General features: G+C 51.5%; 3 long non-coding RNA genes across 3 annotated transcripts; 2 read left to right on the top strand and 1 right to left on the bottom strand.

The window, feature by feature from the left end:
• Window positions 1-7,032: 7,032 nt before the first annotated feature.
• On the bottom strand, window positions 7,033-8,762 carry LOC128087285 (uncharacterized). The gene is made up of 3 exons (XR_008209764.1): window positions 8,584-8,762; window positions 7,629-7,774; window positions 7,033-7,119 (listed from the first exon to the last, which is right to left on the bottom strand). It is a non-coding gene; the product is annotated as an uncharacterized LOC128087285 (long non-coding RNA).
• A 5,770-nt stretch (window positions 8,763-14,532) lies between these two features.
• On the top strand, window positions 14,533-17,345 carry LOC128087294 (uncharacterized). Its single transcript, XR_008209772.1, has 3 exons — window positions 14,533-14,851; window positions 16,346-16,424; window positions 17,300-17,345. It is a non-coding gene; the product is annotated as an uncharacterized LOC128087294 (long non-coding RNA).
• A 1,108-nt stretch (window positions 17,346-18,453) lies between these two features.
• LOC128087267 (uncharacterized) lies at window positions 18,454-21,544 on the top strand. The gene is made up of 5 exons (XR_008209733.1): window positions 18,454-19,261; window positions 19,361-19,450; window positions 20,779-20,942; window positions 21,037-21,249; window positions 21,467-21,544. It is a non-coding gene; the product is annotated as an uncharacterized LOC128087267 (long non-coding RNA).
• The last annotated feature ends 2,224 nt before the right edge of the window (window positions 21,545-23,768 follow it).

Here is a 23,768-nt window from a genome sequence, read left to right as displayed (position 1 = left end):
TTCTGATCTGCACTCTTTTCCATAGTTTTCTTCCTCCTCTGCTCTGCAGTTCAGGGCTTCAAGGAGGCAACTGCTCTCCATGAGGTGGATGAAAGGAAGCTGCTCCAGAACTGAGTGCTGCTGCGCCCCAGAGGAAGGGAGAGCATATGGGCAGCGTCCCTCCTGGGATTATGTGCATGTGTTAATACAGAGTTGCATTTTTGCCTGCACTGCTGGTTGTGTTTGTAGCCCTTTTGCGCTGGGGAGCAGCTATCATTTGTATCAACTTTATATAGCAAAGTTTTGGTATGGGGGTGCTGCAGGAGTGGCCCTTATGGGGGATTCAGAAGCTGCCCCATGCTAGATAAGAGCCAGTTCCAGGAAGCTTGGAAAGGGACCTGCTGCTGGCCAGGGCTGAAACAACAAGTGATGCAGGTCACGTCTCTAGGAGAGTACACTGAAGAAAGGGAACAAGTACTGCACAGCAGCAGCTGAGAAAGAAGAGTGAGAAAATGTGGGCAGCGACGACATGGTGAAAAAGAAAGGGAAAGCGGCGCCCCAGGCACCAGGGCAGGAGGTCCCCTGCAGTGTGCAGAGGTGGACGGTGGAGCAGGCCGTCCCTCTGCAGAGCAGATCTCCATGCTGTGAGCCTGTGAAGAAGACCACGGTGCAGCCAATGGAGAGCCTCCACAGGAACAGGCTGTGGGCCTTCGGAGAGGAACCCTTGGAGCGTGAGGTTTGGGAGCTGCCCACCGTGGGGAGTTCCATGCTGGAGGTCCACGTACAGACCTGTGCTGAAGAACTGCGCTCTGCAGGGAGAATGGCAGCCCATGGGAGGGACCCACGCAGGGTTAGGTAAAGGAGTGAAGAGGAAGGAGTGCCAAAGACCAAGCGTTACGGGCTGACTGCCAACCTGTTCCCCGTTTCCTTGTGCAGCATGGAGGGATGAAGTAGAAAAAGATAAATGGGGGTTATTCAGTTCTTAGTGCTTACTGCTCTAGTCTGCTATTAGTAGGCAATAAATTACATTATCTCCCTGTACTGACTCTGTTTTGACTGTGTAACTGGTGAGGGATTTTCCTGTCCTTATCTCAATTTTTGGGACTTTATTCTTCATGTTTTCTCTCCATGTCTTTTCGGGGAGAGAAAGAGAGAGCAGTCGGGTAGTGCTTAGCCTCCCTTCGGTGTGAAACAGCTGCACAGGGGGTCTGTGAGGGGAGGGGATGGACAGTGCTGTGCAGGGGCGCCCTGGGCTCCTGAAGGAGCGCAGCTGTGGGCTGTGCTGGAGGAGCCCTGCAGCAGCAGTGAGGGCGCTGACCGGGACGGGCCGCCTCCCTGGCTGAGGGCTTTTTCCTGAGGCTGGGCTGGTGGAGCCTGCTTCGTTTTTTTTTCTTCCTCTGTGTCAGTCCTGCATCCCATCTCCGCCTTTTCCCTTCTCTCTGCCCTGAGCAGCGCACTGCTCTTACCTGCCGCCCATCGATCCCCTTGTCAGCTCTTTGGCATGGTTTTTTCTATTTGCCTGTTTATCCCACTGTCTGTTCCAGTCTCTCTGTTCTCTTTCTGCCTATTCTTTCCTGTCTGCTTTTTTTTTTTTTCTTTCAACTTATGCCTGTTTTTGTCTCTCGCTGCATGAGCTGCTGCTTGCTGCTGCTCTTCTCCATTTTCTGTTGCATGTCTGTCTCTTTGTATGGCCTGCTAACCTGTCCGTGGTTTCAGCTCTCCCTCCTCTGTCCCATTCCCCCTGATGCCAAGAGCTGGCGGACGAACCTCGCACTCCAAGGAGTTGGATCAGGCAGGTATTTGCTTATTGCAGTGCTGGGTACGTGCAGATTGCTCCACCCAATATGTGCTCATGTGCAGATCACATGTATTGGCTGTGCTCATACATACACACATTTTTCCTTAGAATTTCATGCATATGCTCAATTTTTTTTTCTCAAACTCATTTATGTTTTCTTGGAACTAATTAACAGAAGACCTCTCCCCTTAGAGCAAACTAACCTATGTCAGTACCATTCAGTAACTCTGTCTTTTAAAATCTGTGTGTGCTGTTGATGCTGTTCTGTTGTTCTTTGTTGTCGTTTTTAAGTTCCTCCATCTTGGTCCTGCAGCCCATCACTGTTTTTTCTTCCCCATCCCTCTGCCCTGCTGCTCCTCATCCTTGTCTCTTTCCTTTTCCCTTTGCTTTGCCTGTCCTGCCCCTCTCTCTTGCTCTGCCCCTGTCCTTTCTCCTGTCCCTGCTTCTTCTGATTCCCTTTCTGCCTCAGTGCCCATCACTATTCCCCATTTTCTTCACTTTCTGCTCATCCTGCCCGTCAATAAACACCAGCACCCTCTCCAGGCATCAGTAAAAGGTGCAAATATGCAGGGAACAACCAAGTATTTTCTGTTAACTTTTCTCTGACAGAAGCCTTGAAAGAGATCCCACGAGGTGAAGTGCAAAGGCAGGGTGAGACGCAGTCAGCCCAGAGCAAATGCGCTGCTCATAAGACAGACGAGAGGAAAAAACAGGCAAGGCGTGTGGGAGGCAGGGCTGACGGACCAGTGGCTGCCCTTCCTGTGGCTCTTTCTTTTCACTTCTTCCTGATCAATGTATTTTTTTTTTTTTAACTAAAACTGCCTTATTTCCAAATAATGGAGTTATTTAATAAACTCTTTAAAAATCTTTCTTTTTCCTGTTTTGGCAATGTGTTTCTTTCTGTGTGTTTTTACTCTTCATGTCTTCATTCAGGAGAAAATAGTGTTACACAGAATGTTTATTGTTTGGAACAATGTCTTAACTGTCCATTTTAAATGGATTTCCATCCTGTTCAGCTTGTCATAGTGGGATCTGAAATATAGGAGGAAATTCCTGTGGTATTTTCCTACAGGAAATAATAGGTTCCTGGTATGTAGCCTCATTTTCTAAATATGTTTTTTAAACTCTAATGTGTATGCATTTGTTTTCCTACCACTATCTTTGCGTGCGACTTGGGAGATCTGACATTCATGTTCTTCATGTATCAGTGCATTAAAACCATCTCTTATATCAACAAAATTTCTATGGTCTGAACAGAGACTGTGGCACTTGGCTGGAGTTGTGTTGCTCATTGCTGAAACAAATTCTGTTGTATGTGGCTGTGCCAGGCAGGCCTGCTCTGTTGGCTTAATCTTGCAGTGCTGAAAGCGGTCGCAGCTCTTCCCATATTGACTGGAGGCTTTGGTTCAGCCTCATGCTGCTGAACAAAATGCTGACAGTCAGCTTTTGTTTAATACTGAATTTAAAGCTGCTATTAATTATAAAGCTAAGTAAGATCACGCAGCTTATAGATAATTAACTATAGAGAGTGGTGGCTCAGTAACTGACTGAGGATATCACAGAATCACAGAATTGTAGGGGTTGGAAGGGACCTCCAGAGCTCATCGAGTCCAACCCCCTGCCAAAGCAGGTTCCCTACAGCAGGTCGCACAGGTCGGCATCCAGGCAGGTCTTGAACATCTCCAGAGCAGGAGACTCCACCACCTCCCTGGGCAGGATATTTTCTGTAGGTACTGCAAACATAATTTAGTGGTGTCTTTGCACACTGTTACTATTAACGCAATGCTCTTAGGTAAACAAGTATCATGTATTCAACCTGCCAGAGCAGCCTGGAATTGAAGTGTAATGGTCTCCTACAGCGCAAAAAAAAAAGCTTATAGTGGCCTTCCTTCACAAATAGCGAGGATCCCAAATGCCTTCCTTGAGACCAGGGCAGGAGCAAACAGGATGTAACATTGCTTAAAGCAGGAGGAACAGCACAGACCCTGGTGATCCATTCTCTTTTGGTTACAGGGGAAGAACACAGAGATAGAAGAGGAGAAAAGGGGAAAAAAAGAGAGAAAAAATGAATCAAAGCAAGCAAAGGAAAACTTCTCCAAATCCAGTGAACTTGTGCTAACTCCTTATGAATTCCTGTAAATAAATAATAACAACCATTGAATTCACGTTGTCAGGTTTTTATTGCAGGTGATGAAAAAGCTGGTATCAATGGGACAGAAGCACACAGAGCCAAGGCTGGCTTGGAACGATTAACAGAGCAACGTGGAACAGCTGAGAAACTCAGTAGAAACACAGCAGTAACAGCTTCCCTCCTGGCCTCACCACTCTGAGATTCCGTCCGGGTCGCCCAAGGCTTCTCGATATCTACTGGTCAGTTTTGATATCCAGCAGTTTGTGGTCAGCTCTTCCATCCACACAGGTACTGCGATAGCGAGGGGCTGCACAGCGTGCGGCAGCATCACTGTCGTGAGAGCTGCATTTCTGGGACCATTTGGTCATTGTTAGCATCCTGTTGGCACCGAGCTCAGTCGCCCTTGGGGCTGACGTTACCATCAGCATCACTTTCATGATGACTTCTCTGGGTATTTCTCAAGGCATGTCCAGAGTGAGGCCTAGTAGAATTATTTTAGAGTCACCAGGGTTAGGATTAATGTGACTTATTATGTTATTGTTACTTGAAAGATTGTTTTCAGGTAACGCTCAGGGTTAATGTTCTTTCTGCTACAAACTTAGAGAGTGATTTTTTTTTTAATTATTTTTTAAATTTTTTATTCTTTTACTGCTACATTTGGAGTGGGCAATGATTTCAGAACCAAGGTGAGGGTTAGGATTAGAATTCCACTGGAGGTTAATACAGTTATTTTCACAGCTCTTATGTGGGTTGGGGTCTGGGTCAAGAGTTTCAAAAATGAAATGGGAGGAGGGGGGGAAGAATAACTTAATGAAAACTGCAGATTTCCTTAATCTTTGCAGAAATAATGTAACGGCCCATGTGAAACTCAAAACTGCCTCTTCGTGCAGAGACTGCCTTTAGATTTGCTAGGGCCTAAAACTGCCCATTTTATTGCATTAAAAAAAAATCCAAGAATAAAACTTGGAATGCATTAAAGGCATTTGTGAACAAAGATACTAAAATATGAACAAGGCAGGCTGAGAGAACACTAATATGGCCCTGTGCTTTCTGCTAATGCACCTTCATTCCGTGCTCATTAGATTTGCTCAGTAGTTAGATGTTGGTGTGTGGATGTTTTAAAACAACCTAATTCACACGGGGAAACAAATAAATTAAAAAAAGCATGACAGCATCAATTCGATTCGATCATTTTTTAGCGATAAAAGAAACGGATAAAGAAGAGAAGTTTATCTTGGTTTTCTGAGTCTCTTCACCACCCCTCGCGCCCCTTTCTAACGTTGCGTTTTTCTCCTATCGTACAGGAGAAGGAACGGCCGGGGGCGGCGCCGCGCGCTCGCGTCAGTCCTATGGAGCAGTTGATTCCGCGGTCTCTGCTGCCACCGCGCGGCCAGTCTGAGGAAGTGCGGCCGCCTGTGTTTGGTGCCGCAGGCAGCAGGACGCATGCGCACCGCCGTGGCGCGTGTGTTCTCATCGCGGTGCGCAGCTCACCCGCCAGTCTTCTTAGACCTCCAGGCAGTGGTGCGCATGCGCCAGAAGACCAATAGGACGCGTTTGTGCCGCCCGCGGCGGTGCTGGTGAGCAGTCGAGTCTTGGACAGGTGGCGCAGCAACGCTCCTCCGCCCCCCAACCCAGGATGCCCCTTGTCTACTTCCTTGTTGAGAAATGGTTAAAGTCAAAGATTCCTTGTTAGGTAAAGATCATGGTGGTAGCAGCAAAGATTATTCATTATTGCAATAATGAGTGGAAAGACTGGAAACATCTGCTGCAAAAACACAATCCACCTCTCACATCTGTGCAATCTTGCAGACCCAGAGCATCCAGGGTTGTTTCTGCTTTTGTAGTATTTGCATGCTGCAAGGTGAGCAAAAGGTTTTACTGCTTGATTGTTCCTCTCCCAGTGCTGGCTGCAAGTAAATGGCTGCAAGAATTGAGGATGCGATAGAAAGCGTTTGTCTCCATGACAGCATAGTTATATTCAGTCCAGAAAGTGTGAGAGTCAGGTTGAGGTGCCAAAGCACTGACTTGCTGGGGGTGATGCAGCGCTCAGATGGTTAAAACTCACAGATGTCACTGTCAGAGGGTTGGTGCTGTTGTGCTCCTGCCTTTGGCAGCCCCTGGAGAAACGCTGTGTTGGATGCAGCACCTTTGTGTTACCCTGACTGCTTTGGATTTAACCCACAGAAACCAGAGGAGCATGACTGCATCTGACTTGACTGAGAAACTGTAGCTGAAGACATGAGGAGGTGGCTGTGGACCTGCGGACCAAGCAGTACTCCTGACATTGGTTGGTGTGAGCTCCTCCTGCCGCAGCATGGCGATGACAGGTCTGGAGATGGTCTGGACAACTAGCTCATAAAAGGGAGCATAAATGAACATGGCTGGAGGAGAGAGTTCCTAGGGAGCAGCTGAGGCATCAAAATGCATCAAGAAGCCCTGAAAAGCATCACAAAGCCATAGCTAGGAAGCTTGGGAAATCATGAGCAGCAACCAGGATGTTTGAGAGTATTTGCTACCGTACCAGATGGTAGCAGAGCTCTCGCTGCAGACATCCCAATGCCAGGCAAAACAGGAACAAACGCGGAGCTCCGCTGCACGCGCTCCACAGCCATCACCTTGCAAGCTGGGGTGCCTTGCTGTGTGTTGCATTCATCCCAGTCTCTGTGAATGAAGACTTGGAAGGCAGTCAAGGCGTTGATTGAGCACCAGCGTGCTTTTATTTTTACGTAAAGACAAGAGGGCATGAGAGGTCCAGGGTGAAGATGGAGCTCATCCTCTCCTGTCATGGAGAGAGTGGCTCAGAGCTGTCAGATCCGCTGCACGGTGCCTGGGACTGGAGGCCTGATTCTAAGCCTCCCTCCAAGAGGCTCTGCTGCTCCTCGTTGATGCTGACCTGCTCCTGCACAGAGGTGCTGCTGTCGGGGCACTCGGGCTCTGCTTGGGCTGGGCTGCACTGCAGAGGCACCAGGTCACAGTCCAGGCTGCCTGTGGTGTCTGGCAGGCTCAGGTCAGCATCTTCAGCACAGCCGGGAGAAATGAGGGCTTGAACTTGAATGAGCTCCTTCTTTCCATCCCTGTTGTTATGCGGAAGGCTGTCTGTCATGTGAACTTCAGCCATTTGGGCTTCCTATGAGCTCTCCATTGGTGGAAGCACACAGCCCAGCATCGCTACTTGCTCCGGCTCTTTTGGGTCGAAAAGAGTTCAATTCACCTAGAAGAATACACAGGGTTTACTGTCAAACTTTTGCTGTCCAAGCACAGTCTCGGTGTGGTCTGTCAAGTACACTTTAAGCAGCATGCTAGATGGTCCCTGGCCAGCTCTAAACAACAAGAACAAAGAATGAAGTCAGCAATAGCTGTTAATTAAGTCTGTGCTGTCAGCTGAGCAAAGAATCCTGTGATCTACTCACCCCCCCCCCCTAGGGAAACAAAACTGAGAAGTGACAGGCTGAATTACGAAAGTGATCATTGACATTTGGTTATGAAGTGACGGTGGAAGGAAGTAAATAGGCTTCTAGCAACAGTGCCACTGTCTTGAAAATGATCCTTGTGCAGGTCCAGATCTTGGCTTAACAAGAGACTCATTTGGGAAAGTCAGGAGTTAACTGAAGTTGTTGTTACGTATGGGCTGGAATGCTAGAAGGAGGTGCAAGTCCACTGAAAGCACAAATTCTATGTTGCTGAAAAGCAGGGTTTTGAAAGCTGGATTTGCATCCTTACCTGCCAGCACTACGACTTCTGTTTCTGCAGGCTCCCTGGCATTGCACTGCGGTTGGCGTTTGGCCCCAGAGGATGGTTTTCCCAGGCTGAAGCAGGAACACCAACAGCCAGCTGGTGATTCCTTTATGCTGCTGGGTGGACTTGGTCTGGAGAGAGAAAACAGGGAATGGTGGGAGTCGTGCGTGGCGCAGGGTGAGGGAAGAGCTGCACTGAGCTCGTGCCAACAGTTGCTTATTCCTAGCACCGCCTGGTTCCTGCTGAAACACAGCTTAGAAACTCGCTCCATTTCACGCAGTTGAGGATGGTTCCATTCCTATAGCTCAGCCCTGAAGTCTTGCTGGCTAAATTCCCCTCAACTGTGTCAAGCAAGATGCAGAGCATGTGAGGTCCACAGGCTCCACACCTGTACAGGACAGCATCAAAGGATGGCTTTGATCGAGTTGGCCGGCATAACTGCTGGCTGAGGAATTGCACAGCCATAAAGGAACTTCAAAAGCATCTCTGACTCTGACACTGACAGCTCATCAGCCCATTTCACTGCCATGTCTAGTTTCTAGTGTCAGCAGGTCTGACCAACAGCTCTGCGTAGAGGAGAACCAGAACTGGATTCAGGCACGAGGCTCTGAAATCTGGAAAACCCCAACGTTTCCAGGTACAGCCAGCACAGGCCAGGACAGATGTCAGCGTGGCTTCATGCAGCTCGTGACTGCCTGCCCAGCAAGGAGGGAATGCCAGCCTTGTGTGGCTAAACTGAGCCTGGCGGGCAACTCGATGTTAACTGAATCTCACAGTGCAAAGGCAGTGGAGATTCACTGCAACACTTCAGGCACCATCAGTTTAATTTGGTTTCCGCAAGTTTAGGCACGGGAAATAATGGGGGAAAAAGAAAAACACAACCCACCCAAACAGTGATGACAGAATGATGACAGTTGCTGGAAAATAAAGTCCTCTTTACCTTTCAGATGGAAAGTCGATGATGGTGTGGAATTTCCCCCGTACAGCTGTGGGGCCTTCTTCCACCTCTATGTCACTGCTCTCTGTCACAACGACAGGAGAGCTGCTGTGGCCTCGCCTCCGTGCCTGCGCCTCCTCCAGGCTGAGCAGCTCTGTGGCAGGGTAAGAGGTCCGCACAGACTGGGGCCCTGAGACAGAACTGTGCCCTGGAAGGGAAAACCACAGGTGAGAGCCAGGATCAGAAAGCGGCAGCACAGCCATCGCAGGTCCGGGGGAGCTGCTGTGTTTTCCTCAGACTTGCTTAACCGAGCCACTGGAAGAAGAGCAGCTCAAAACAACCATGTGCTCAGAGGTGTGTCTATGGCAAAGGACGCAGTCATAATTAAGAGCAGCTCCCTGTATCGAAACAGGCAAACACAATCCCTAGAAAATGGGGGCAGGGAACTGAGAAAGCTTCGTTGCCACACGTTAATCAAGCTTCACCTGCTTGCAAAACATCATAATGACAGTGATGGTTTTTTCTCCTTGTCAAGTTTGGGCTTGCACATTCTCAGCATCCAGCAACTGGACGCCAGATTCCAATCTAAGCCCAGAAGTCTGCTGTTCCCTCAACAGGAAAAGTGTATTTCAAAGGACTTGGAAAAGGCCTGCATTTGATCCAGATGTCTGACCAAGATAAAGCTAATGGAGGAAGACACTCACCTGCTCCATCTGCAATGTCCGATCCGGATGTGGAGCAGAAGAGGACGTCTGTGTGGTCGATGATGAATTCCACCACGGCCGACTGCGTCTGCAGTTCCGTGCAGGCAGCTCTCCCGCTGGCGCAGGCAGACTTGCTCTGCTGTGATCTGTAGAAAAGGCAGGTTTTAGACGTCATTCAGCCAAGATCGCTTCCCCAGGTCTGAATTACTGCAGCCCAAAGCTGTCACATTTGTTCTCAGGAGACTTCCGCAGCGGGCATATAAGAGATGCCACTGAAGAAGTTCTCCTGGCTGATCAAGGACACAGCAGTCCCATCTAAACAAGAGAGCAGCAATGCTCAGCTAGAAATTGTGCCCACGCGGGGTTGGAGAACAGTCCAGGCTCCTGCTCTGCTGTCAGCCACTCACTGCACATTTTACAGGAGAAGAGCACATGTGGTGCAGAAGAAGGGGGGACTGCTTTATTCTACTGGAGAACAGATGTAAGCGTTCTGTTGAAACGGAAAAAGAAGTTTACCTTAGGAGGTTTGGAGCCCACACAATGGCTAAGTTCTTTGCGTGCATGTTGGTGACAGAGCTGTTCGCAGACAGACAGGCCAAGTGTCTCATCAGGAACACCAGGGTCCTGGGAAACAAGAGGGGCAAATGTTCAGCACCAGCCAGCATGCTGTGCTGCCACTCACAAAGCAAACCTCAATTCACACTAGTTGTTATTACTGCTACTGATGCTGAAGATGAAGTAGACCCAACTTGACCAAGTGCCACGCTGCAGCACCCAGCACCAGCACAGCACAGCCACAGCCATCAGCTGCACCAAGCCTGCCCCCGTGCCCAGGAACTGACCCAATAAATTAACCCTGTAAATTAAACCGGTGCAGCCTTCAACCGCTTCAACATACCCAGGCATCGTGTTGCTCATGTGAGACAAAGCCTGGAATCGCACCATTGCCCTCTGAAGTGCAGCAGGGCTGAGCTCAGCAGGCTGAGGGCAGCACTGACCTGTAGTGAGGAGCAGGCAGCTGCTGGATGACGTCCCGCATTCTGACCAGCCGCTCCTCCTCCGTAGAGGCACCAACAGCATCCTGGAAAAGAGCAGAAAGGGATTGAGACACAAATCAGGCGAGATACCTGCCGCAGGGTCGGGAACCATGGGCACAGCGCGCTGCTGGTCAGCACTGAGAAAGTTTTTAGGCCTCCCCAGAGGCATCTGGCAAACATAGCGGCACGCAGCTGGTGCCACCACAGCCAAGGAGTCCAAGCACCGGGCCGGTTTACAGCCTGGTTGGGCAGCTCAGCTCCTCGCAGGGGGCATTCATCTCCAAGTACGCTTGGCTATTAATCCCCTTCCTGTTCCAGAAATAGCTGGGGAATAGCAAAAAAACAAACAAACAAACAAACAACACAGGAATTCTCGCAAGCACTGTGAATATGCAAATAACCACCTCCTGGGGCCACCAGAAGCGGCATCAGCACGATGCAGGATGTGGCAAAGACTTGCGAGTAAACCCCATGGGGCTAACAGAAGAAGGGCCTCAGAGCTGGGGCACTGCTGCAGCCATCTCCCAAGAGGCCCAGCGAAGAGGGAAAGGAAAGGCGTTGCCTCGTGCTTACCGAGAACTTGTCGTACAGCTGGTCGGTCAGCAGGGGGGTCGGGAGCTCCCTGAAGTACATTTTGCAGAGGGAGCTCGCGCTGTGAACGTCGCGGACGGTTAGCTCAGGAACCTGCTCAGACTCAAATTCCTGGCTGCAGAGAAGGACACGAAAGCGGTTGAGAAAGAGGAAAGCAAGTCAAAAGCCACACCCAATGCAATCAAGAGTTGGAAGGGCTTCCTGATGTACAGGAGAACACAAACACTCGGCCACCAGCACCACGTCAGCCGTGCTGGATGGGATGTTCCCAAAGGAGACCTTTTCTCTGTGCTAAGGCATTGCCCGCAGGCCTCTGAACGCCCGCAACAGGGCACGTGCCCCTGCTGGCAGCTGTGTCTGTCAGTCGCAGCACTCTTACCGCAGTCTCTGGACGTTGGACGCCACGCCGGACAGGCGGTATATCCCCTGCACCACGCCATGCTGCTCGATGAACTCGGCGCAGCTCTGGAGGACCTGGGGGACTAAAGAACACGTGCCGGCGGTTACTGGAGCTCCTCAGTCAAGTCCTGCCTCAGGCTGCGCTCCCGTCACATCCCATCCACTAAACCCAGCCAGGCTACTGCTAGGTTCTTCCTTGAAGGGGACAGCTGTCAGAGACACCTCCGCAGGAGCTGGTGAGGAAACTGGACACAGATGTGTTCTTTGCATTCCAGAAATGCCAGGACCTAGGAATCAGCCTGGAGAAAGTAATTCCGGGGAAGCCGCAGACATTGCAAGTCCCATCACAGCTCCCACGGGAATGGAGGTGGAAAATCTCACGCCCGGAAGGAGCTGGGAAACTGATGCAAAAGGCTTCCTTTCTTTTCAGGCTACCAGGGGATTGGCTTACAGGCTTTGCTTTAAGCAAATGCAAATGCGTTTGTCCCTTAGGAGCATTTCCCTTGCAGCCATCACCTCCTCAGTTGATCTTTCAGTCCTCAACTCCCATTCCCCGTTTCTCCACTGGTATCAACCTGCACCTATCTAGATACCATCTCCCTTTCATCTCTAGGTCCCCAAACAGGGAAGCTCTCAGGAATGGGCTGTCCCTTACCATCACGACCAGAGTGGAGAAGATGCTCTCCCAGGTCACGGCCGAACACCCTCTCCTTCTCCACCTCCTGCTCTTTCCGTTGCTTTGGGCTTCACCACGGAACGAAGGAAGGTGAGGAGCTTGCCGCGCTTCTTTGGCACTGCACAACAAAAGGAAGAAACCAGTTCGTTTTAGGCTTGGCTCCGTTGGACGAGGCTGAGCACAACACATTCTGCAGAGCACCTCAAAACGGGAAGAACATGATGAGCAAGTGCTTACTGGAGGAATCCAAGGCCAGCTTGGATGGGGACCTGGACCGCGGGGTCTCGTCTTGCATTAAATGTGGAGTTTGGTTGGCAGCCCAGCTTGAGGCACGGGGCTTGGAGCTTGATGATCTTTGAGCTCCCTTCCATCCCAAGCCATCCTAGAATTTCCCCAAGTCCAGTCCTAAAGGGCACAGGAGGATTGGGCCAAATCTCTGCACGCATCTCTTCTGTCTGAACAGAAGATTCAAATGCCAAATAGAGCCATAGTTTAGAGATGGCTGAACTCCTCCCTGCATCCAACCCAGTGCAAGTCTAATCTGGAGCCGCACCTTCTGAGCTTCACCTCACCAAACATTCGGAAGGTGTCTGAGAATATTCCTGATAGCTTCACATGTTATACTCTTCTGTACAGGACAACAAGGAATGCCCTTAACTGCTTACCTCCAAGGAGAGTTCACCCGGTGCCTGGGCAACGTATCTCTTAATAACGTGGGCAGCAGCAATAGCTGGGATATTAAGAGATGACTCCTCACGGACCAGCAGGGGCTTCCCGTTGTTCTCAGCCTGAAACACAGAGCACAGGCCATGGTGAGGAGCTGAGGGCAAACGAGGAGGATTTCAGGCTGAGGAGCATGTCAGCAGAGAAAGCTGCAGGAAGTGCACTCCGTCCTTATCATGGGCACACAAGAAGGAACGGCAAGGCTAAGAACAGCTGTATCTCTTCCTGGTGTGCAGCAGGCGCTCGCCAGGCAATGCCAAGACGCATCTCTCTCTACCCAGACTAATCAGCAATGGCAATGGCCCAGACAGGTGGCCGTGCCCATTTCGCCCCATCCTTTCCTGCGCTCTTTGTCCAGGAAGGTCGATTGTTTCAGATGCTAGGAGAGCGTTCAGAAGGAAACCAAAGCTACGGCTGCAGTTCACAAGGTGCAAACGGTGCCGCTGCAAGCACAAAGCAAGCTCTCGTGAGCCGTTCAACCAACAGTGAGGCTAAACAGGAGCAGACAGCGTTTGTTGTTTCTGCAGCTATTTCAAGGGAAAAATCAGAAGAGGACAAACTCCACAACCAAGACGGCTGTGGAGTTGGGGCAGTGACAGCCTCATAGCACCCCACAGTGCCCCACAGCACCTCATTCATCCCAAGAACTACTCCAGTGTCTCCATGTCTCCCCCACAACCCCCATGCTGCAACTCCCCTCACCCCCCTAGCACCGTGCCCGTGAGGACCACTGCGAGGAGGGCCACACCTTGGGGCTACCACTTCCTTCCACCCCACAGCAGAAGGGGATGTAGGGTGGGGGTGGGTGCTGCGGGGTGCCAAGGGGGCCACAAAAGTGAGGCACAGGGATTGGCGAGACCTGTCTATAGGGAATCATGGGAGTCTGTGGGGACTGTGGGGGACCATTGTTGTGTCTGTATGAGACTTTGGGGTCTGTGGGGAACCTCAGTGAGCACAGAATGGCACAGGGACCATAGTGGAGCACAGGATCATAGGGGACATGGGAGTCAGTAGGGGAAATGAGGGACGTGCGGGTCTATAGGGGATTGTGGAGGACCATGGGGGTCCAAAAGGGGATGAGAGGTATGCAGGGCACCATGGAAGGTATTTGGGTTCACAGAGAATCTCGGGCCCCGTGGAGGGCTGTGCGGACCATGCTGTGGGGTCTGTGGGGGGCACAGGGACCCAGGGGCCCATAGAGGGCACTGTCCTGCACACCACTGCAACTGCAGTTGTGCAGCACATTGCTCTGCTGTCTCTGCTCTGTGCCCCTCATCGCTATGGTAGAAGTCCTCCAGGTTCAAACATGCACACACTGGGGGTCTTGGAAGGGGTGACTCTTTTGCTCCATGTGATCCTGATGGGCAATGGTTCAAGCTGAATGTTTCTCACTGAGGGGCACTCGTGTGACTTTGAGTACAGGGGTTGACCCACAGATGCGCTGCAGAACCCAAGGGGGCTCCAGGTATCTGATGGGGCAGACTGGAATACACTGGAGGTTCCTAGGGACCCAGGGCTTTGTGTCAGTACTAAAATGTCTGCTACCCTATCTGCTAGAAATGTCTTTGAGGACAGACTGCGATCCACACACATTGGTCATTGCAGCTCATCCATTGATAAACCACCTTTGGCAGACATTCATTTTACTTTTTTTTTTGCCTTATGGCTGTATGGGAGCTGTGAGGTCACGACCTGAAGCAGTGACTGAGCACCAGGCGAGGGCTGCAGCTCTACGAGCACAGCTGGCAGCAGCTTACTTGCATGTCTGCAGCGTGATGCCGCCAGCGGCGCTTGCGCAGTGCGGCGCCGAGAGTGGCGCCGAGCCGATAAAGGCACACGCGCAGTTCTGCGCCGGGACTGGCGCTGGAGTGAAGCAGTGCCCTGATTCGTGCATGCGTATTGCTTTCCTGAGACTTCTGGTCCCGGGTTTCTGTGGAGTCGGTGTTCCTGGGCGCCGGTACCGCGACAGTGAATCTCCGGGCTGCTCACGTTCCGCTGTCGCTGCGAGGGCTTTTACGCGGCTGGGGGAAGGTGCGGGGCTGGGGCTGGAAGGGCCGTTCGCTAATTCACAGGGGTGGCGAGCAAATTGCGTGGCACGAGGCGCTGTGGAGCAGCTGTGAGCCCAACCGCTCCGTTCCTTGGTGGGTTCAGGCACAAAACGGCGGAAATAAATGAGGGGCATCCTGGATTAAAAGGGGGAGAAGATCGCTGAGCCGGCGGTCCGAGAATCGGCTGCTTTGCCCGTACCTGTGGTGTTTCGAAAAAATTGCTATTGTTAAGTTGATGGGCGCATGTTCGCTATTAGCTGGAGGACTGATCACCATAGAGAGTGGAGGATTAGCTGCGCAGAGTGGTTAAAACGCCACTTCCGCATTTGTGGGCACATGCGTTGTGCTGCTGGCAGGACTCGGCGGCAGACAGCGGCCGTTCCGCGCATTGGCCACGAGGTGGCAGCAGAGACCGCGGAAAGAAGTTTTCCGACGGGACTGGGGGAGCGGCGGCGCAGCGCCTGGCGATCCGCACTGTGTGCTGTGAGGAGGGGAGAGGAGCGCGAAGTTAGAAGTGGAGGGGTTGTGGGGGTAAAGACGAAGAAGAAAGAGGGAAACTACTCCAAACCCAGGAGAGCTGTGCCAAGTGCTTATAAATAGCTGTAAAAAAGGAGTTGGTTTTTTTTTTTAATTTTTTCTTTTTGCCAGCGTCTGTTGCATTGTTTCTAAATGTTCAAATACCAAAATGCAACTGCCCAGCAAATTTAACGATAATGGGATTAGAGCCCATTGGCACAAAGCGCTGGGCCGTGTTAATGTTTGCTCAGCCTCTGTCTTGTTTATACTTCCACGTATTTTTCTTCAAAAGCCTTTCTTTCACTGCAGGTTTCATTTTTGGCTTTTTGTTCTTTTCATGCCATAAAATGGGAAGTTTTAGGTCCTAGCAAGTCTAAGCAGCCAGATCTAGCACAAAGCTGCAGTTTTGAGTTCTGTGTGGACCATGACAGTGTTCCTACAAAGGAACAAAAACTGCAGTTCTCCCCCTAAGTTTACAGATGGAAAAAATTAATTCACCTGCCTAGAAAGAATTGATGTGTCACAGCTGCCATTGGCAAGATGGCCTGAGAGTTGTGTGGGTGCATCTGGCTGTGAGAGGAATGTCTCTGTGGAAGGACAGCTTGTACCCCCCTCTGATGGGGGCAGCTTCTCAGCTGCCCTACCCTGGTCTTCCTGCAGCTGGACAGACAGCCCAGAAGGGCACGGGGTACGCAGACCCTCCCCGGCCAGCTGCAGCGGTCGCTCCTGCCAGCACTCCCTTTCCCCCCAACCGTTCCCATTTCGCAGGCTGGAGTCCTGTGTGGCAGAGGAGGAGAGAGCTGCAGGCAGAAGGAAAACAGGGTGCTGGGATTCCTGCAGCTCGCTGCCAGCTGTCTTCTCTGACATTTTGGGGGTGGGCAGGGGACTGTGGGAGCACCCTCAAGGCTCTGGGCAGGAGGGAAGGAAGCAAAGATGCAGCTGCAGGTAGTGGGCTCTGAGCTGGAGCAGTGCAGCCGGGCACCGTGCAGCTCCCAGTCTGGGCACATGGAGCAAGTTTGTCCAGCTGAGGGCTGCAGGGCTGTCCTTATCAAGCACTCCCCCATCCCAGAGGACTGCAGCAACTGCACCAGTTGCTCGAGCTCTTCCCACTGCAGGAGCTCAGAACTGACAAGAACCCTGACCCAAGCAGGTAATGACAACATGCACACAGATACACACCTGATACAGAATCTGGCATACTACAGTCCTCCCAGAGCTTCTTGCTGCTTTTTAGGCTGCTCTACAGCTATTCAGTCCATTCCCCTTCATTCCCCTATGTCTTGCCCCCTTTCTTCGCCCATTCCTTTTTCAGGTTTTCTCCTTGCTTTCCACACTTCCTTCCCCATGCCTTCTCCCTGCAATGGCCCCATGTTCTGCTGATCTTCTCAGCTGACAATCCTTAAACCGCACTTTTCAAAGACATGGGATCAGACCGCATACTATCACTGATTTTAAAACAGCCGAAGAAGTACAGTATTATGTATGGATAACAAACTCCTACCTGCTGGAAGACCAATATCAGCTCCTCATCCTGGAGCATCACCATCGCCCCCAGGTTGGGCTGGTGCTGCTCATCTGCCCTGCAGTGCTGCTCGAATGGCACCGGCACCTCCTGGCACGGCCTGCCACCTCCCTGTGTCACCTCCTCTCACCTCTGTATTTCTGACTCCACACATCAAACCCATGTCCCCCCATGTCCTCACACATCCCTGTGTCCCCATATGCCCTCTCATGTCCCCTCAAGTCCCCCCATGTCCCCTGCCCCACTTTGCTCCTTGCTAATGTCACTGTGGGGTTGAGGACGGGGGTAGGGATGGCTGTGGGGTGCGTGGAGTCCTGGGACGAGTTGATGGCCGTGTGCAGTGGGGTGATGGTGCCCTCAGCGCATGGCTGTGACATTGGGGGGGGTAGTGCCCCACAAGTGGGGGTCATTGTCCCCAAAATAGGGCTCGTGCCCCACGCACGTGGGCAAGTTGTACGGGCAGTGCTTTCTGGAGATGATCTGTCTTTTCTCTCCATCTGCAGCGACTTCAGCAATCCCGCGTCGAGCCGCAGCAGCAATGGGGCACTGTCAGCGATCTCTGACAAGAGCAGCGCAGGGCTGCACGAAGGACACATTGCAGCCTGCCTGTTTCTGTGGGGTTTGGATTGCTGTTGGAGCCCAAAGGCCACACTCTGCCATACAGGCAGGTGCCAGGTTCACCAACTGAGGACATCAAACCCTCCAATAACGTCACAGCGGCCTTTAATTGCTGTGTGAGGAGATGACGTGCGTTTCTCCCTGGGGAGCCGTAAGCTGAGCTTGGCAGCTGGGCAGCCAGCACTCGCTCCATTGACGCCGCTCATCTCAGCCCTTGTGCTGCACGTGCAGCTTCTCAGCACCTCGCTGTATCAGCACTGAAATCTGTGCTCCCCTATTTATTACAAATGTCACCAATTGCCATGGAGGACAGACTGGAATCAAAATACATGGGCCATCCTAGCTCGTCCATGGATAAACCTCCCCTTGCCAGACAGGCAGACCCAATTGGCTGCTGGTGTTGTTGTTTTTTTTTCTTTATTTTTTCCTTCCTGCTTTTAGGGGAACTTTGAGATCACAGCCGGAAGCAGTGATGGAGCACCTGGTGAGGGGTGCAGCCCTGCCTGCACAGGTGGAAGCAATGCAGCCGTGGGGCAGATGGGGCTGAGCCTGGCTCCAGCCCTCCCTCACCTCATCTGAGAGCTGGCAGCCCCAAAGGCAGTGTCTCTTCCCAGTCTCTTCACCCTCCCCCTCCTATGGGTTGTTGGGGGGCTCTGGTTCTTGGAAAGAGGTAAGCAATTCTTTCTTTATTGTAGGGTTTTGATCTTTCCATTCCTATGGGGATCCTAAGCTGGTTTAGAGTAGCTCTATCTGCTTTGCCTGTCTTTATGGTGCCCTTCAATTGTTTTCTGGGGGAAATGCCAGCCTCCCCCCTTCCTTCCACCCCCTGACTCCTGTAAAATAGCTAGCTCTGCAGCTACAGGACCCAGTGTGATGAAACAAGGCCTCTGGTGTGCTGAATACTGGGACTGTCATGGACAGGCTCTGTGCTGATGTGGATCTTCCTGGTTGCACTACTTGCTGAGTGTCCCCAGAGCTGCTGAGCACTCAGGCTTCCCTGCCTGCCCTGATTGCTCACCAGGCCATCGACGTCCTTTGTGTCACCGTTCCTCATGGCATCAGCTGTCACACCATAGACTCCTTAGAGTCGGAAGAAACCATTTGTGATGATCTATTCCGACTCCCCACAAGGAACAGGGATGTTCACAGCTAGATCAGAGCCCTATCCAACCTCACCTTGGAAGGGACAGGGCATCCAGCACATCTCTGGGCAACCTGTTCCACTGCCTCACCACCCTTACTGTAAAAGATATTTTCCTTACACCTAACCTAAATTTTCCTTTGTTCTTTCCTTTTGCTCCAATTTAAGTATCAAACGGCTGTTACCAGGTCACCTTGGAGCCTTCACTTCTCCGTGCTGAACAGCCCCAGCTCTCTCAGCCTGTCTTTGGAGGAGAGCTGTTTGATCCCTTGTTTTTTTTTGTTTTTTTTTTTTGTGGCCATCCTCTGATGTGATCCAACAGGTCCATGTCTCTTCTGCACTGAGGACTCTACATTCTGACACAATCTCTACATGTGGGATTGTGCAGAATATGGACTCAGATAATGGAAGCCTCTTTACTTCACAGGTCCTACAGGAGCTGATGAGAACTTTAGAAATAAAGTGGGAGCTCCATACTCTGTGGCACCCTCCTTCTTCAGGGAAAGTAGAATGAATCAATCAGATGCTGAAGAAGCACTTGTCAAAATTGGTTTCAGAGACCAAATTACCATGGACAAAGTGTTTGCCTGTAGCCCTTGTCAGAATACAAACCACTCACAGAAAAGGCTTAGGAGTATCACCACACGAAGTGCTGTTTGGGTTGCTGTACTTGGGAATGGTGAGATGCCCGCTCTTGAAACCAAGGGTAAGTTTCTCCAGAACTGTATACTCGGGTTGTCTGCTGCTCTGTTACCCCTTAAGGGATGTGGGCTGTTGGCTCAAACTCCACCTCTGGAATTTCCAGTGCACTCATCCCGTGTTGGAGACTGGTCCTAATACGCGCCTGGCAGAAATCAAGGCTTCAGCCTGAGTGGGATGGAATGGACCATTTCAGGTACTGCAGTGGATGTTGTCTACCTTGACTTCAGCAATGTTTTGTTACAGTCTCCCACGTCATCCTGGTAATGAAGCTGAGAAAGTGTGGGATAGAGGAGTGGATGATGAGGTGGGCTGAGAACTGGTTTACTGGCTGAGCTCAGTGGTGGTGATCGGCGGCGCAGAGTGCGGCTGGAGAGCTGTGAGCGGCGGTGCTCCCGGGGGTTGGTGCTGGGTCTGGTTGTGAAGGGGAGATTGTGTTTGTGCTGTAGAAGCTTTTAGTATTTTCTGTCTGTAGTACTGGCTTTACTGAACTTACAGCCCTCTTGTGAAAGAGCTGTTTGCCTTCTACTAAGAAAGGTGCTGAGCAGAGTGAAAAGATAAAGATTTGGGGTGTTCTGAATTAAGCCAGGCACAAAATAAGGCAAATGTGCAGGGTGGAGAGAGAGAGAGCCCAGCACAGGGCAGAACAAACGTGCTCACTCCTGGTTGGCACACCAAAAGCCTGTGCTGCCATTCAGGGTGGGGAGCTGGGCAGAAACAAACCAGATGAGATGGAACAAAAGCAAGTGTTGAGCCTTGCACCTGGGAAGGAATGGCCGCAAGTATCAGTACAGGCTGGGACGTGACTGGCTGGAGAGGAGCTCTGCAGAGAAGGACCTGGGGGTCCTGGTGGACGACAGGTCGGCCATGAGCCAGCAGTGTGCCCTGCTGGCCAAGAAGACCAATTGGATCCTATGGCGCTTTAAAAGGAGCGCGGCCAGCAGAGCAAGGGAGGTGATTTTCCCACTCTGCTCTGCCCTGGTCAGGCCTCACCTGCAGTATTGCATCCAGTTCTGGGCTCCCTTCATGGTACAGAAATGACAAGGATCTCTTGGAGAGAGTCCAACAGAAGGCCAGGAAGATGATAAAGGGCTTGGAGCATCTCCTCGGTATGGAAAGGCTGGGGGACCTGGGTCTGTTCAGCCTTGAGGAAAGAAGACTGAGAGCAGATCTGATTAATGCTTATGTATTTGTTAAGTGTGGGAGTCCAAAGGACACGGCCAACCTCTTGTCAGCAATGTGTGACAGGAGAAGGGGAAATGGCCACAAACTGGAGCACAGGAAGTTCTGCACCAAAATGCAAAGGATCTTCTTCACAGCAAGGGTGATGGAGCGCTGGAACAGGCTGCCCAGGGAGGCTGTGGCTTCTCCTTGTCTGGAGATATTCCAGACTCTCCTGGACGCCCACCTGCGCGGCCCGCTGTAGGGAGTCCATTTTGCAGGGAGCTTGGACTCAATGATCACTGGGGGACCCCTGCAACCCCAATTCTGTGGTTCTGTGATTTTACTCCTTGCTTCTTGCAGCGATGCAGTGTTTCAGAAGGGAGAAAAACACGGCGAGCATCAACTGGATTTCTGTGGTTGGTGAAGCTGTGCTGAGAACTGGGATGGCTGCTGCCCCTGGAAATGTGTCTGCAGACTCTGCACCCAGAGGAATGACTTTTCCCTGCAGGTTGGGCTTGTCTAAGGTAGGTCACTGCTAGGTGAGCTTCTGCTTTAAAACATCAAGTTGTACAAATAAGGAAACTTCAAAAGCAAGATTGCCAATTCTTTTTTACATAGGTGATTTTTTCACAAGGAAAGATTTGAAATGCTGTTTGCTAATGGAAGATGGAGAGAGGAAAATCAAGTCAAAGGCACACTGTGCACAGCCAGCACATAGCATCTGCACCGCTCTCCCCCTGCACAAAGGAGGAGCAGCTCAGCAAGCTTGGCCTGGGCCAGGAAGGCAGCACACAAACATCTGGACCAACCCCAACGGAGCTCCTTCTGCAGGTTGGTTGTCTTCCGCTGTGTGTCTGCCATCCTGCTGCTCTGGGGTAGATTGGTTGATGTTCAGCTCATGGAGTTGAGGTCTGAGTTTAAGTCTGTGGGCATCATCCAGGAATTGGGGTAGGGTACGAGGCAAGGAAAATTGGGGTAAGAGAATGAGGCTTAGGACCAGGAACCTATTCCATCACTATTAGCTCTTGCTGTTCTCTTTTTGGCTTAGGAATCCATGTGGGTTTTTTAATGAAGAACAGACTCATTGTGCAGCTTGCGAGTGAATTCATTCACGCATGTTAATTGGCATTCTTCTCTATGTGGAGCTGCAATTGCAATGGATGCTTGTGGTCTGATGTACAGCCCCCTCTGATGTGCTCAGATGAGCCAAGTTTGCAAGGCCTGACTCTCGGTTGGTGAGTTGTGCCCAAGTTCAGAGGGTTGACTCTTGTCGGCTTTGAGATGCATCTTCCAGTTGCACGCTGTGTTCCTGTTGCGTTGAGCTCTTGAGCTCCAGCCCCAGCCCTAAGTGAGGATGCAAGCGCTACCACAGAAGGGATGGTTGAGATTGGAAGTGCAGGGCAAAGGGCTGGAGCCAGCAGGAGCAGGGATGTGATCATCCCCCTGTGCTCAGCTCTAGTGAGTCCTCACCTTGAGTGCTGTGTTCAGTTCTGGGTCCCTGACTGAATGAAGGGGGAAGGGGACAAAATAAGGGCTACTGGGGTTGAACGGGTCATTCGAGGGCTTGTACCAAACTCCATGGGCAATGACGGCAGAGTGCATAGGGAAGGACTAGGGCAGGGGGATGCTGGGGATGCTGCTGTTCTAGGGGATCCTAGATCCCTTATAAAGGTGGCGAGACGGATAGCCTGGCTGAAGTGCCTTTATACCAATGCACGCAGCCTGAGTAACAAGCAGGAGGAACTGGAAACTGTGATGCACTCGGAAAGTTATGACCTTGTTGCTATCACAGAAACATGGTGGGATGACTCCCACAATTGGGATACTGCCATCGACAGCTATAGACTCTTTAGGAGAGATAGGCGGGGTAGGAGGGGTGGGGGAGTTGCTCTCTATGTCAGAGATTGGATAAACTGTGAGGAGCTCCCTACGAGAAACAGTCAGGAACAGGTCGAGAGCCTGTGGGTTAGGATTAGAGATGGGACTAATATAGGTCAGCTGGTGTTAGGGGTATACTACAGACCACCTGATCAAGGGGAGGCTGTTGATGAGGCTTTCTTGCTCCAGATGCGTGAGATGTCTGGCTCACGGGCTCTTGTCCTGGTGGGGGACTTCAACCATCCGGACATCTGCTGGGAAAACCACATGGGGAGCTGCAAGAGCTCCAGAAGGCTCTTGGAATCCATTGACGATAGCTTTCTGGTTCAGGTATTGGACAGACCGACCAGAGGTGAAGCATTGATAGACCTGCTGCTCACCAACGCCGAGGAGATCATCAAAGGCGTCAAGGTTGGAGGCTGCCTGGGCTCCAGCGACCACGACCTGGTTGAGTTTGTGATCTCAAGCGATGTGGGCCTGGCAAAGAGCAGGATCAGGACACTGAACTTTAGAAAAGCAGACTTCAAGCTACTCAATGGATTGCTGGCCAAGATCCCCTGGCGCGCTGCCCTCAAAGACAGGGATGTTGAGGAGAGCTGGCGGCTCTTCAAAGATGCCCTTCTGGAAGCACAAGAGGTCTCCATTCCTCTGAATAAGAAAGTGGGCAGGCGAGGTAGGAAACCGGCATGGCTCAGCAAGGACCTGCTGAGAGAACGGAGGGCGAAGAAAGGTCTGTACAAGCTCTGGAAACAAGGCTGTGTCACCTGGGAAGAGTACAGGGACGCCGTCCGGACTTGCAGACGTGGGATCAGGGAAGCCAAGGCGCAGGCAGAACTGAACTTGGCAAGGGACGTGAAAAACAATAAGAAAACCTTCTACAGGTACATTGGCCAGAAGAGACAGGCCAAAACAGGCGTACCTACTTTGGTAAATTTAAAAGGAGAACTGGCTTCAACAGATGAAGAGAAAGCTGAGGTGCTGAATGAGTTCTTCACCTTGGTCTTCACTGGTGGCCAGGATTCTAGTCCTTTTCACGTCCCTGAACCCTGCATCCCCAAACCTCTATGTGGGGACCAAGGAGGTAAATCCCTCCCCACTGTAAGGGCAGAGCAAGTCCGAGAGTGCGTCCTTAGACTGAATGAATACAAGTCTATGGGGCCAGATGGCGTGCATCCCAGGGTCCTGAAGGAGCTGGCTGAGGTGGTTGCCGAGCCGCTCTCCATCATATTTGAGAAGTCGTGGCTGTCAGGTGAGGTCCCAGATGACTGGAGGAAGGGTCACGTCACTCCCATATACAAGAAGGGGAGCAGGGAGGACCCAGGGAACTACAGGCCGGTGAGTCTCACCTCCGTGCCTGGGAAGATCATGGAACAGATCCTCCTGGACAACATGCTCGATCACATAAAGAATGAGCATGTGATCCGAGACAGCCAGCACGGCTTCACCAAAGGAAGGTCATGCCTGACTAATCT

This window comes from Tympanuchus pallidicinctus, unplaced genomic scaffold, assembly GCF_026119805.1.
Source record: "Tympanuchus pallidicinctus isolate F22 unplaced genomic scaffold, pur_lepc_1.0 scaffold3, whole genome shotgun sequence".
NCBI classification, from domain to species: Eukaryota; Metazoa; Chordata; class Aves; order Galliformes; family Phasianidae; genus Tympanuchus; species Tympanuchus pallidicinctus.
The sequence above is the reverse complement of the archived record's forward strand: the minus strand, read 5'-3'. Positions and strand labels throughout refer to the sequence as shown.